Raw genomic sequence first — 12476 nt, forward strand, 5'->3', positions numbered from 1 at the left:
AAACATCAACCAGATTCAAATCCTTCATCAAAGCTCGTATTTTTGTTGCCACCTTTGATTTCCTTACATTTTTCAGAGATCTATCCAATAAAGGAGCCAAAACACAATTAAAATCTCCCCCGACCAAAATATTATTATTGTCCTGATTAGGCAATAAAAAAGCCTCCGACATAAACCATTCATCATCTACATTAGGTGCATAAATATTTAACAAAGTCCACAATTCAGCAAAAATTTTACTATTAACCATCAAAACTCTCCCAGGATTTCCTTCAAACGATTCCAATTCAAATGGTAATTTCTTATGAATTAAAATCGCTACATCCTTTGCTTTAGAATTAAAAGAAAGAAAATACATGACCAACCCCCTCTTTCTTCAATTTCAAATGCTCTTTTTCAGTCAAATTTTTTTCTTGCAAAAAAGCAATATCAACTTTCATTTTTCTTATATAAGGCAAAACTCGTTTACACTTAATTGGGTTATTCAAACCCTGAACTTTAAAAGTTGCAAAATTCAAATTAGACATATCTTAATCTAATAATATATTCCACTACTATAAAATAATGCTCCCTTCTAATTCCCTTAATATTCTAACCCCACCTTATGTAAATATTCCAAAAATGAAAAACAACTAACAATCCCCAAAACCAACTACTAAAAAGTAGTAGATCTCTAAAAATCTGAGTGTGGTAAAACCCACTAGTCGCAGATGACTGAAGGTCTCAGTGTCATCCACTCCCCAGTCAGATTTTCACAAAGTACTGAAACAAAAATAATCAACCCAATGATTCCAGTCCCAATGATTGCTCCAGATCTTCAATATCAAGAAGACTTTGTGTCAATTCAGCTTTCTTCCCATTCTTTCCATGTTTTCCATTCCTCCCATTCCCATTTACCCTCCTCTAAGGTGACAGTGATGACGATCGTCCATTTCCTCATAAATCTGGCAACGAATTAGCAAAAATTAATGTATCATGATCATTTTCAAAGAATTGAGATTGAAAGTTCCCATAAAAAACTTTCAAAACTTTCAACACAGCTGGATAACAAAAGGCAAATTTATATCCCTTTTGCCACAATACTTCTTTAGCTGAATTAAATTCTCAGTGCCTTCTAATAATTTCTTGACTCAAATCCATATTAAAAAAAACCCTATTATTCTGGACCATCATTGGAGCCTGATTCTGTCGTGCCTTCTGCACCGCCATTCGTAGTATAATTTCTCTGTCCTGGTATTTCAAACAGCGAATCAAAACTGCTCGTGGTGGTTGGCCTGGAAACGGTTTCTTCCTTAGTGCTCTATGTGCTCGATCTAACTCCAGACCATCCGGAAAAAATTCCTTGCCCAACACCTCAGGAATCCAATTCTTAAAAAACTTTACTGGATCAGAACCTTCTATATCTTCTGGAAGACTTACTATTTTTAAGCTATTTCTTCGACCCTGATTTTCTAATGAATCAATCTTCTTCAATAATTCCTTCTTCTGTATCCCCCCAATCCACGAACGAATCCTTCACTTTTCCCATTTTTTCTCTATTATGCTCCACTTGGTACTTACATTCAAAAAAAGCTTCTTCAATCTTTTAAAAATTATCTCGTACAGTGTCCACTGATTTTATACATTTACTAACATAATTTTAACTACATTAATATTTTGCTTCATACAGGTCATTTCTTCACACATAGTAGTCATTTTAGTTTTCACTTCCATAAATCCTTGAGTCATCTGAGAAGACATCTGTATTGACATATTTTCCATTTGATGAGCAATCCCTTCCAAAATTGTGAACCCAGAATCCAGTCCAGGTTCCATCACCTCCCTTTAAGACCTACCTTCTCTGGTCTCATTCCCCATTTCTTCCTGTGTAAGTTCCTGTAATGTTGATCTTTCTTCCTCCTCTAACATCATAGGTCCTCTTCCAGTGCGGCTGCGGGTCTGGACGCTTGTCGACAGCACGCTGACCTCGTCAGCCCGCTTCCGTTTGGGCTCCCCCACAGCCCACACCTTGACCAGTAATTCCCGGACCCATGACGCTCCGTGCATGCCCGGCAAAGTCATTGACCGCGCAGGTGCGTCTTCCATTGCTACATTGTGCGCTCCTGGACCGCCAGGCAATATAACGGGCTCGCGGGTCTGTCTTCGCTCGACCGATCCACCCACACCCCCAGACTCACGGGAGCATGAGTCAGGGCTGGCCGAGCCTGTCAATGAGCCGGCGCCATCTTGGCGATTACACGATCAGTGCCGGCGTAATACTCAACCGAACAGGAGTCCTCTAAGGTTTGGGGACTCCAGTCGACGACTCCGTGGCTTCAACTTGGTAAGTAGGCCTCAGTTCTTCAACACTTTTGTAAGGTAATTTCTTTTGCAATTGAGCTTTTGATTTTTTCACGTTTGTAGCCATTGCAATCCTCCAATATTCCAGTCTGTAAATATTATTTTTAACCACTTTTACAAATTTTAAATTCAGTTATTTAGAAGTCTAACTGGGGGAAGGTGGAATTACATGTCTTCCCACCTCGCCATCTTGCCACGCCCCCCTTTTCCCTCTTCTGACTGTCACCCATCTATCTTCCTCCTGCCTCTTAGATGTGATAGTGTTCCTGTACCACCTGTCAATCACACCCTCTGCCTCCCAAATAATCTGGAGTTCATCCAACTCCAGCTCTAGTACTCTACAACAAAGTGCATTAAAAGAGGCCATGAATTTCTGAAATAAATCACATGGCTAAACACAGAGAATCCCTAAGGCTACAATCAGCTCACTATTACATGGAGACTTGCTTCCTTAGCACTAACTACAATAAAACCCTTGTTCTCTAGGATGAAAACGTGTGTATATTCATAACAGATAAATCCATGGGCAAGTTTTCTACTTGCATATGAAGCATTTACAAGCACAAACTTGTATTAGGTGAAATCTAGGCATATTGTAGGTGAATACTGAATGAGTGGTCAAATGTTTGGGCACATCTAAAAAATTATGCAACCTATTGGAGAGTTATTATAAGAAACGCACTCAAATAAAACTGAACTGACATCACTTGCTATGAAAACATTCCAATTAAAAGCAGAAGCTTCTACATAGACAGTAAATGAAAAGTAAAAACACATAGAAATGCTGGAGGAACTCAGCTGGTCTCGCAGCATCTATAGCAGGTAAAGATGTATTACCGATGTTTCAGGCCTGAGACCTTCCTCAAGCTATAAGCAAAGAATAGGAAGATGTCAGAATAAAGACTGAAGACAGGCAGAGGGATGAGTCCAGACCAACAAAAGATGTTAATTGGATATGATAAGAGGAGAGGTGACAATTGAGTTTGGCTCTATGAAAGGAGTCAGAGGGAAAAGGGCGGGGGGGGGGTGAGAGAGAGGGGGAGAGAGAGAGAGAGAGAGAGAGAGGGAGAGAGAGGGAGAGAGAGAGAGAGAGAGAGAGAGAGAGAGAGAGAGAGAGATAGAAAATTGGGGAAAAGACGACAGAGGGATTAAAAGAAACCAGAAAAGTCACTATTAAAGCCATCTGGTTGGAGGGTGCCTGGACAGAAGATGAGGTGTTGTTCCTCCAATTTGCGGATGGTCTCAGTCTGGCAGTGCATGACAGCATGGGTTGACATTTCAGCGTGGGAATAGGACAGGGAATTGAAATAGCTGGCCACTGGGAGATCCATGCTATTGTGGGGGACAGAGCTGAGATGCTCATCAAAGTGATCTCCAAGTCTGCGTCCGGTCTCTCCAATGTAGAGGAGACCAGAACGGGAGCACTGGCTGCACTAGATGACCCCTGCTGATACACAAGTGAAATGTTGCTTCACTTGGAAGGATTGTTTGGGGCCCTAAATGGTGGTGAGGGAGGACGTGTAGGCACAAGTGGAGCATCCCCTGTGGTCACAGGCTTAGGTGTGTTACAGAGTTCTGTGTTGTGTATTGACCTATGTGTTTTATGTTAAAAAAATGACAGTTTGCCTTAGAAAGCCAAGGTGAAGGTGGACTGCTGAGAGAGTGGGAGACGGACTGAGCACGTGCAGAAAATGATCTAAAAATTTCTGGACTTGGACGATAAACCACCACTGGGGGTGCTATGGAGTGGAAGGAGGCCCAGAGCATGAGTCATGGTCTGGAGGACAGTTGAGAATGTTGGGATTTCAAAAAGGATGAACATTCCGAAGGCAGCCAAAAGGATCTGGACCAAGTTCCTCTCTCTGCAAGCAACACAAGACAACTTTGAATATTGTGTTCTCTCTCTCTAAGACCTTTTGGCTTCAGTTTACCAAACAAACTGAATTTTGTTTCTGATCTTTTCTTCAGTTGAGATCGAAGGTTTATGAGTCTTGTGTGTTTTGTGTTTGTTTTGTGTCTGTTTTTCTGTGGGCTTGTTGGAAATATAACTTAGACTTTGATTACCTTTGTTATATTTAGGCTGGGTAATTTATTAGTTCTACCCTGTTACAGAAATTTGTATGGTAACCAGTGGGCATAGTTATAAAAGGGGGGAATTTTGATTTAAAGTTTGAAGGTGAATTTTTGTTAATAAATTAATTGTTCATCTTTACCCCTGTGTGATATGCCTTCTTTGTGATTGCTGGTTTGATCTTGTAACAGGTGCCAAATGGACGATTGATGGGGAGGGAGTGGTCCCTGCAGAAGGAGGAGAGGGAAATGTGTCTAGTGGTGGGATCACATAGTAGATGGCAGAAATGGCAGAGGAGGATATGTTCGACATGGAGGCTGGTGGGGTGATAGGTGAAGACAAAGGAAATCCTGTCCTTGTTGAGCATGGAAACAGAGGGAGATAGGGGAGGTGTGCAGGTAATGGAGGATATGCAGGTGAGGGCTGAGTTGATGGTGGTAGAGGGACAGCTCTGTCTTTTTTTTTTAATAATTTTTTATTTTTCACACCATAAATCATAATAGCCATGATATACACTTTTTCTTTTCCACACATTTACAGTGACTTTTTCTCCCTCCCCCCTCCCTCCTCCCAAGCCACCCCCCCACCCCCCCCCCTCTCATCCATTTTAGGTATACAATCTAGGTTGCATTAATTCAGTTAGACAATGTTGTCATTCAACAAAAATACACCAGAAATTCTACTGAGTCCATTCTTTTCTTTTCTTCTCCTTCCATCAACTTAGGTAATGTTTGTTCCCGGTAGGTTTTCGCTATTGTATTTAATGTAAGGCTCCCATACTTGTTCGAATATTTCAATATTATTTCTTAAACTATATGTTATTTTTTCTAATGGAATACATTTATTCATTTCTATATACCATTGTTGTATTTTCAAATTATCTTCCAATTTCCAGGTTGACATAATACATTTTTTTGCTACGGCTAGGGCTATCTTGACAAATCTTTTTTGTGCATCTTCCAAGTCAATTCCAAATTCTTTATTTTTTATGTTACTTAGGAGAAAGATCTCTGGATTCTTTGGTATATTGTTTTCTGTTATTTTATTTAATATCTGATTGAGATCATCCCAAAATTTTTCTACTCTCTCACATGTCCAGATTGCATGAATTGTTGTTCCCCTTTCTTTTTTACATCGAAAACATCTGTCAGATACTGTTGGGTCCCATTTATTTAACTTTTGCGGTGTAATGTATAGTCTGTGTAACCAATTATATTGTATCATACGCAGCCTCGTATTTATTGTATTTCTCATCGTTCCAGAGCATAACTTCTCCCATATTTCCTTTTTTATCTTTATATTTAAATCTTGTTCCCATTTTTGTTTAGTTTTACCATTTGTTTCCTCATTCTCCTTTTCTTGCAGTTTAATATACATATTTTTTATAAATCTTTTGATTAACATTGTATCTGTAATCACATATTCAAGGTTACTTCCCTCTGGTAAACTCAAGTTGCTTCCTAATTTATCTTTCAAGTAGGATCTCAGTTGGTAATATGCCAGCGCTGTATCTCCAGTTATATTGTACTTATCTCTCATTTGTTCAAAGGATAAGAATCTACTTCCTGAAAAACAATTTTCTATTCTTTTAATCCCTTTTTTTCCCCATTTTCTAAAGGCAAGGTTGTCTATTGTAAAAGGGAGTAGCTTATTTTGCGTCAATATTAGTTTTGGTATTTGGTAATTTATTTTATTTCTTTCTACATGAATCTTCTTCCATATATTGAGGAGATGGTGTAATACTGGAGAAGTTCTATGTTGTACCAATTTTTCGTCCCATTTATATAATATGTGTTCAGGTATCTTTTCCCCTATTTTATCTAATTCTAGTCTCGTCCAGTCTGGTTTTTCCCTTGTTTGATAAAAATCTGATAGGTACCTTAATTGTGCGGCTCTATAATAATTTTTGAAGTTTGGCAATTGTAAGCCTCCTTGTTTATACCATTCTGTTAATTTATCTAGTGCTATCCTCGGTTTCCCCCCTCTCCATAAAAATCTCCTTATTATTTTCTTTAACTCTTTGAAGAATTTTTCTGTCAGTTGTATTGGCAATGCCTGAAATAAGTATAGTATCCTTGGAAAAATGTTCATTTTAATACAGTTTATCCTTCCTATCAGTGTTAGTGGTAGCTCTTTCCAATGCTCTAAATCGTCCTGTAATTTTTTCATTAGTGGATTGTAATTGAGTTTATATAATTGGCCTAGATTTTTGTTTATTTGCACACCTAGGTATCTTATTGCCTGCGTTTGCCATCTGAATGGGGATTCCTCCTTAAATTTTGAGAAATCCGCGTTATTCATAGGCATTGCTTCACTTTTATTTACGTTTATCTTGTATCCCGACACTTCTCCATATTCTTTCAATTTCTTATATAGTTCTTTTATTGATAGTTCTGGTTCTGTTAAGTACACTATCACATCATCCGCAAACAGACTGATTTTATATTCCCTGTCTTTTATTTTTATTCCTTTTATATTATTATCTCTTCTTATCGATTCTGCTAGTGGTTCTATAGCTAGCGCAAACAATAATGGTGATAGTGGGCATCCCTGCCGCGTTGACCTGCTTAAGTTAAATTGCTTTGATACATGTCCATTTACTGTCACTTTCGCTAACGGTCCCTTATATAATGCTTTAATCCAATTAATATACTTCTCCGGTAAACTGAATTTTTGCAATACTTTGAACAAGTAATTCCATTCTACTCTGTCGAAGGCCTTCTCTGCGTCTAAAGCAACTGCTACTGCCGGTGCTTTATTTCCTTCTACTGCATGAATTAAGTTAATAAATTTACAAATATTGTCTGTTGTGCGTCTTTTTTTGATAAATCCAGTTTGGTCTAAATTTACCATTTTCGGTACCTGTTCTGCTAATCTGTTCGCTAATAGTTTAGCTATTATCTTATAATCTGTGTTTAGCAGAGATATTGGTCTATATGACGCTGGTGAGAGTGGATCTTTCCCTTGTTTTAGTATCACTGTAATTATTGCTGTTTTACATGAATCTGGTAAGTTTTGTGTCTCATCAATCTGGTTGATTACATCCAGGAGGGGCGGTATTATTAGGTCTTTAAATGTTTTGTAGAATTCTATTGGGAGTCCATCCTCTCCTGGTGTCTTATTATTTGGTAAATTTTTTATTATCTCTTGTATTTCTACTGTTCCAAATGGTTCTGTTAATTTATTTTGTTCCTCTATTTGTAGTTTTGGTAGTTCAATTTTAGTCAAAAATTCATCTATTTTCCCTTCTTTCCCTTCGTTTTCGGTTCGGGGGACAGCTCTGTCTGAAGAAGGTCAGCTCGAATGATCAGTTTTTATTCTGATGCCTTCCCATTCTTTGCTTATACCCTGAAGAAGGGCTCAGGCCTGAAATGTCAGTAATATATCTTTACCTCCTGTGGATGATGTGAGACCAGCTGAGATCCTCCAGCATTTCTGTGGGTTTTTACTACAATCACTGCATCTGCATACTTTCATGTTTCACTCAGCAAATGCAAAAATGTTTACCCAATCACTTTCCAAACACAACTCAAAACTTGTGAGCTCATCTAGTGATCTTCCTCTGTTTAGGTTCTGAGGTCTACTTTCCAAAATCTATAGTTCTTACAGAATCATGGAATGTCAGAAATCATCCAAATTCAATCTTATGCTGAGTAATTAATCTCAATTGGTGCGACAATGGTCGAGAGAGGAAAATTGACAAGGGTTCTTGATTATGGTGACGATCCAAACATTTTCTGGAAGCTACTATGATTACGTAGAACGTTATAGCACAGAACAGGCCCTTCAGCCCATGATGTTGTGCTGACATATGCAAACCTACAACTTTTCTTGACCTCTCACCCATAACCCCCTATTTCTCTTACATCCGTGTACCTTATTTAAGAGTCAGGATTTGGCTCAGCAGACAATGCTTGAAATAATTGTAAGACAAAATGAGAAATCCCTATGGAAAAAAGAACTAAATTTACTAGCATTGTCATAATAATAAGAATATCAATGATATAAGGTCGTAAACATTGATAAAAATAGGAGGCTAAATCTACATAGGCTCCAGGCTATATCAAAAGGAGAAATGCTCAGGATAATTTATTGATATTGTTTCTTTATGTCCATGATTCTGCACAATTTTCACTCCTGCACAACCGTGATATTAATTCTTGATTGAACTCAGTTGACATGTTGCAAATATTCAAAAAACTGGTGAAGATTCTCGAAATTTAGGGCGGCTGCGTTAGCGCAATGTTGTTACAGCACCAGTGATTGGGACCGGGTTCAATTCTCACGCCATCTGTAAGGAGTTTTTATAATCTACCCGCGTCTATGTGGTATTCCCTGGGGGCTCTGGTTTCCTCCCACCCTTCAGATCAATTGGGTGTAATTGGGCAGCATGAGCCTGTTACCATCCTGTATGTCTAAATTTAAAAAAAACACTTAATGAACAGTGAAAGAATTCACCCAAGACCTGGTCAATGATTGTCTTTCAACCAAAATGAAAAAAGTTATAACTTTATCAATTTGTGGGACCTGCTGTGTGCACATTGGCAGTCACATTTGTCTTTATGACAGTCATGACTGTACCTCAATGGCTGTGAAGTATTTTTGGAACTTTCTGAAATAGAGCTGATATATAAATGCTGATTTATTGTTTGATGAGCGAGTCAATGACAGTTATAAATTTAGCATTAATGCTGCAATCTCTTTCAATTGATGAGATGGAATCATCCAGGAAGACAATTATTGAGTCCAGTATCAAAAAACATAGAGCAGTATAGCACTGGAACAGGCCCTTCATCCCACACTGTCTGTGCTGACCATAATGCCAATCTAAACTAATCCCATTTGCCACATGAGGTCATATTTCCCTCTATTTCCTGCCTGTTTATGTCTGTCCAAAGTCCATAGTTATCCTGTCGTGTAAAATGCCTTGGGATTTTCTTGAATCCTCAGGTTTCAGATTTATCAACAGAGTTTATACATGGACATCACATATAACCCTGAGATTCCTTTTTCCTGCAGGCAAGGAAGAATTACCACTTATTTGTAGTCCAAATATAAACTGTACATTGTGTATACGTGTAAACAAATAAAGAACTTAAACAGATAATGAATGTAAACAAAATGACCGTGTAATAAAAAAAATAATAAAGTGCTCAAGTACATCATGGCTCAATTTATCAAGTACATTTCACGGGGATTTTTAGTTAGTTAGTTCTTGGTAAACAAGAAGCAAGAAAATTGTAGATCGTGGAAAACTGAAGCAACACACAAAATGTTGCAGGAACTCGGCAAGTCTGGCAGCATCCATGGAAGGCAATTGATAATCGAGGTTTCAGGCTGAAATTGTTCCGGTGAAGGGCTTTGCCCCGAAATATTATTTATTGCCTACCATGGATGCTGCCTGATCTGCTGTGTTCCTATGGCATTTTGTGTATTGCTCAAGTTATTCTAGCTTCCTTTATATTCCTCAAAAGCCTTATTCCCTCTCAGCTTCCCAAATGTTTCCTTTTACTTTTTGTCTAAACTTGGAACAACTCTTGTCATCCAAGGTTTCTGAAACTTGCCATCCTTATCTTTCATTTTCATGGGAACATACAGGTGCTGAATTCTAATCAGCTAGTTTTTAAAAGACTCTGACATGTCAGATGCAGATTACCCAGAAACAAGTGTCCCCAATCGTAAATTTGAGTTTAGATTTAGTTTATTGCCATATATATTGAGATACAATGAAAGTTTGACTTTTGTATGCTACACAGGCATCACAAAAAAGTCACCCATCTCTGGCACTTTTTAGATTTTAAAAATTCACAAAAAAGTGGTAAAAATTAAGGGAACAAGGTTAATCATGATAACAGCCAAAAGAGCTTTCTGGGATTTTCACATGAGGACACTCAAATTCTATCATAGCCACTTTCCACTGTTTGAGGAACCACTAAGTCATCTCTCCCCAATTCTGGTCTAATACTGTTGTAAATGAAGTTCAAGTTTACATTTATGATCGTATGTGCTGAGGTACAGAGAAATGGTTTGCTTTTGCATACTAACCAGCAAGCCTAACCATGTATAAATACAGTAGAATAAAACAGTACAGTGAGGATTTCCATTATCTTGCTATTGTGACATTTATTCAGTAGTCTGATAGTAGTGGGAATGAAACTTTCCTTAAATATGGTGCTGTATGTCTTCACGTTTTTTAATCTTCTTGCCGACAGGAGAAGGGAGAAGAGAACCTAATTGGAGTGGAATGAATGCTTTAGTATATTGGTTGATTTTCTGAGGCATCAGGAGATGTAGATGGGAGTTGATGGATGGAAGGGAAGTTTGTGTGATGGTCTGAGCTGTGTTTACAATTCTTGAGGTTATTTGTGGTCTTGGGTGGAGCAGGTCCTGTACTACACAGTGAGGCAGTCTGACAGGATACTCTCCAAGGTGAATCTGTAGAATTTGTTGAAGAAGTAAAGGCATTGGTGCTTCAATGCAGTTCATCCAGTTGGTTGCTATTTCCCCCAAGGTCTAATCTTATTCTTATCTATATCTTTCTTAAAACTTAAGGAATTACGATCACCGATAGTTCACCTGTAGAAGTTTCTGAGGCACAAGGGGGACATGGCAAACTTCCTGAGTCTTCTAAGTATTGGTGTGCTTTCCTGACCATCATGTCAATGTGCTTGTCCCAGCTCAGGTCATTGGAGATATTTATTCCTAAGAGCAACACACATTGAGCAGCATTAGTGGGGAAAAAAGGAAAAAAAGGTTGATGATGCAATTCCTTCCTGGCCTGTAACGCTGACAATTTTTTTCTAAGAATTTAAGAAATAGGAACATGAGTTGACCATCTGACCTGTCAAGCTTGCTCCACCATTTAATGAAATCAATGGCTGACCTGATGATAGACTCATCTCCACCTACCAGCCTTTTACCCCATATCCCTTACTATGTAAAAATTTATCCAACCTTGTCTTAAATATATTTACTGAGGTAGCTGCCACTACTTCAATGGATAGTGAATTCCACAGATTCACCACCCTCTGGGAAAAGCAGTTCCTCCTCATCTCTGTCCTAAATCTACAACCTTGAATCTTGAGGCTACGTCCCATAGTTCTGGTCTCCCCTACAATGGAAACAACTCTGTATTACCTATGCCTTTCATAATTTTTCATAACCATAAGATTTCCTTTCATTCTTCTAAATTCCAGGGAGTACAGTCCCAGATGATTCAATTTCTCCTCATAGGCTAAACTCTTCATCTCTGGAATCAACCTGGTGAACTTCCTCTGCTCTGCGTCCAAAGTCAGTACATCCTTTCTCAAGTAGAGACCAGAACTGTATGCAGTATCCAGACACAACCATACCAGTACCTTGTACAGTTGCAGCATAATTTCCCTACTCTTAAATTCCATCCCTCTAGCAATGAAGGCCAACATTCCGTTTGCCTTCTTGATAGCCTGTTGCGCCTGCAAAGTACCAAAACAGATGGTGCTCAACCCACTGATTTCCTCTTGCAGATTGTGTGCTCCTCCAGATTCCAGCAATTAATTCCTAAGAACTTGAAGCTATCTCCTTTTTTGACCTCAGAGCCAATAATGAAGATATGGCACTATACTTTTTCCTGAAGTCAATTATCATCTTTTTCATCTTATGACATTGAGAGAGAATTTGTTATATGGCACTAGACATTTAATCTTTTTCTATCCCATCATTATTTGATACCCTGCCCACTGCTGTGGTGTAGTCAGCAAATTTGAAGATGGAGATGGAATGGTATTCAGCTTTACAATTGAGGGTATAGAGCAGGGGTGGCCAAACTTGCTTAAGGTAAGAGCCACATAGGCTAAACTTCAGATATTTGCGACCCTCAAGATATGAAAACATATCACATACGTTTTTACTCTTACATGCACATTGTTACAAACCTTTTATAAATATTAAGAAATATTTATTCATACATGTAGTTTTTAAACTGCTAATTTGTATTAGATTCAAAAATCAAAATGTACACAACATGTACTCGTGTAATGGGAGGGTGACTGGGGAGGTGGGGGGGGGGCATCAGGAGCTTGGATGC

At 38.4% G+C, this 12476-nt stretch overlaps 1 long non-coding RNA gene across 1 annotated transcript in view; it reads right to left on the minus strand.

Moving 5' to 3' along the window:
- Positions 1 to 9662: 9662 nt before the first annotated feature.
- The window catches only part of LOC138762177 (uncharacterized), a 31762-nt gene continuing 28948 nt past the window's right edge, over positions 9663 to 12476 (minus strand). Inside the window, exon 3 of the long non-coding RNA XR_011356803.1 lies at positions 9663 to 11113. This is a non-coding gene — a long non-coding RNA (uncharacterized lncRNA). The remainder of the gene's footprint in view (positions 11114 to 12476) is intronic.

This window comes from Narcine bancroftii, chromosome 4, assembly GCF_036971445.1.
Source record: "Narcine bancroftii isolate sNarBan1 chromosome 4, sNarBan1.hap1, whole genome shotgun sequence".
Lineage (NCBI taxonomy): Eukaryota > Metazoa > Chordata > Chondrichthyes > Torpediniformes > Narcinidae > Narcine > Narcine bancroftii.